Source organism: Lolium perenne, chromosome 7 (genome assembly GCF_019359855.2).
Source record: "Lolium perenne isolate Kyuss_39 chromosome 7, Kyuss_2.0, whole genome shotgun sequence".
NCBI classification, from domain to species: domain Eukaryota; kingdom Viridiplantae; phylum Streptophyta; class Magnoliopsida; order Poales; family Poaceae; genus Lolium; species Lolium perenne.
Window position 1 is genome coordinate 332,614,406 of NC_067250.2, and position 2,934 is coordinate 332,617,339.

General features: G+C 48.3%; 1 non-coding gene across 1 annotated transcript; it reads left to right on the forward strand.

Annotated features, from left to right (window-relative positions):
- Positions 1–1,709: 1,709 nt before the first annotated feature.
- On the forward strand, positions 1,710–1,781 carry TRNAP-AGG (transfer RNA proline (anticodon AGG)). Its single transcript has one exon. It is a non-coding gene; the product is annotated as a tRNA-Pro (tRNA).
- Positions 1,782–2,934: the final 1,153 nt, after the last annotated feature.

A 2,934-nucleotide genomic window follows, 5' to 3' on the forward strand; every position in this document is an offset into this window, starting at 1 on the left:
TGCGTCTGACGTGCGGTCATTCGTAGGACTATTGGAAGGACCTCCATGAGACAGACATCCAGGTCATGATCTACGGCGGCGGCTTCGTTGGCGATGAGCGGGCCGGGACAGGCCCGCAGTAGTGGGCACCGACGCAGGATGCGGAGGACATCGCAAACGCACGGCTGTTCTCCACCCAGGCCACTGAAACGCAGCCAACAGAGCCTGTCCTCACCACGGACAATGCTACCAAGAAGAAGGGGGAGAGCCACATGACACAAGGATTCATCGACGACGAGGACAAGTGTTTGTGCAACACGTGGCTGGCAACAAGCCATGACTGCATCAATGGCAGCCAACAAAAGGGCAATGTGTACTGGGCTAAGGTCATGCAGGAGTACAATGAGACAAAGATGCACCCACCCTACCACATCTCAAGCCCTCGCACGGAAGAGTCCCTCAGAAAAAGATGAAACTACATCAAACAAGAGACAAGCAAGTTCTGCTCGGCCGTTGAACATTGCATCAACAACCCCGTTAGTGGCGCTGGCGTCATATCAGTGGTAAACAAGAGACAACCATGATCATTCTATGTGCATCATTCCATGTGCATCATTCGCGGCTTTGGCGTGATTGCAGGTATCCCAGGCCTTGGAGAGGTTCAAGGTAGTGCATAAGAAGGGCTACCACAGGCTCAAGGACGCGCAAAAGTGGAGTACAAGCTTTGCGGCCTACGATGAGGTTGTGAAGAATGGGACAACGGACAACCTCGACGGCGAAGATTACGATCATGGCCGTCAAGCCCTTCCACCTCGTCCGCGCGGCCATAAGGCAACTAAGGCCATCTAGCCCGGGAGGCACAAGCCTTTGCGTTCACCCAGAGCATGGAGAAGATGATGGCCGACAATCAAGTCGCCTTGGCTGTTAGGGACGAGAAGAGGCGTTTGGAAAAAGAAGCCGCAGCTGCCATCTTCCTCAACCTCACGAAAGAGGTCATTGAGGTCCAAAGGATGGACGTCGAGGCCAAAAATGCAGACGCCGAGGCCAAATTGTGTGACGCCGAGGCCAGGAGGATGGACGCTGAGGCCAAGACCCTTGCAGAAGACACAAGGATCATGCTAGCCGACTTGAGCGGCGTCGACAACGACACTAGGGCCTGGTTCATGAAGAGGCGCGCCATCATCCGCGCGCGAGACTCCTGATCACCGGCACCATGCACCCAACACCTTGGCCTCCTTTTGGACTTTTTAAATTGCTGTTCAGGCCTTGTTGTGCCCCTTTTGGACTCCACTTTGCGCCGTACCATGTGAAAAGTGGGATGAACATATTTCAGACCTTAATTTGAGACTGTAATTTCGTGCAAATTTGTGGCTACAACCTCTTTTTTGAATTCTTGCCCGCGCTGAAAATGCGTCGTCCCGCTGGAGCAAGCACCAGACGCAAACGAACGCACGACCATTTTTTCGTCCGCCAGGCGACGCAAATGGACGCCCGCGAACAATTTGAATGTCCGAAATGCCCTTACTACTAGACTAGCTAGAGTAGCCGTCTGTATAGGTGTAGTGCCGTACTGCCGTCGGGCTGTTCAATACTGGTAGTGGTACTACTACTGCTGTTTCATCTTTCTTCCAACCTCACGCCTCACGGGACGTATGCATATCAAGGGGATAGCAAAAGACGTTTTACCTGCTTTAAAAGAAGAATAGGTTATATTTTTTACATCAACCAAAGGGCATTTGGTCTAGTGGTATGATTCTCGCTTAGGGTGCGAGAGGTCCCGAGTTCAATTCTCGGAATGCCCCTTTACTTTTTTTCCTTAAAAAACTGTTCTTGTTTTGTTTTTACACTTTCACCATTGGATGGACGCATCATATCGAGTATTAAAAGTCACATTATCCTTGGTAGCTAGAGAAACTACACAGATCTCATGACAACTAGCGTTGTAAAATTATGTTCTTTGCAACACCATGTATGCCATCTCAGGAGAATAAGAGTACATGAAAAGAAAAAAACAATTAAAGGCTAAGAAAATGTGTTTTTAGAAAATAACACCATGCTTTATTGATTACATGAAAAAGGCGAGTTTTTGCGATGCCCCTCAAACCTTGTGTCAGTCCGTCGCTGAAAATTTTCTCGGGAACCAAAAATTGCACGGTAGAGCCCAAAAATGGGCAGAAAAAGTGAAAAAGTTGATTTTTCGCTATCGCCCTCAAACCATGTACCGGTGGTCACCGTCGCTGGAAATTGTCTCAGGAACCAAAAATTGCATGCTATATCCCACGAAAATAGGCAGAAAACATGAAAAGGACATGTTTTCCCGTGACTCGTCTAACCATGTATCTATGGTCACCGTCACTGGAAATCGTCACGGGAACTTAAATCTATGAGCCCCACGAAAATGGAAGCAGAAAACATGAGTTTTCGTGAAGCCTTTCAAAATATGTATCAATGGTCACTGTCACTAGACATTGCCCGGGAACCGAATCCTGTGCGCTATAGCCCATAAAAATTGGCAGAAAACATGATAAATGCGAATTTTTGCGATGCCCCTGAAACAATGTAGCAGTCTGTCGCTGCAAATTGTCCCGGGAACCAAAAATTCTGCGCTATAGCCCACGAAAATGGGCAGAACACGTGAAAAAGTTGAGTTTTCGCGATTTCCATCAAATGATGTATCCGTGGTCACCGCCGCTGGTAATCACCATGGGAACTTAAAACTGTGAGCTATAGCCCACCAAAATGGAGGCAGCAAACATGAAAAAACACGAGTTTTCGTGAAGCCTCTCAAACGATGTATCGGTGGTCATGATCGCTAGACATTGTCCCGGGAACCGAAAACTGTGCCCTATAGCCCACAAAAATGGGCAGAAAACATGAAAAAGACAAGTTTTCGTGATACCCCTCAAACCATGTATCGGTGGTCACCGTCAATGGAAATTGTCTCGGGAACAAAAA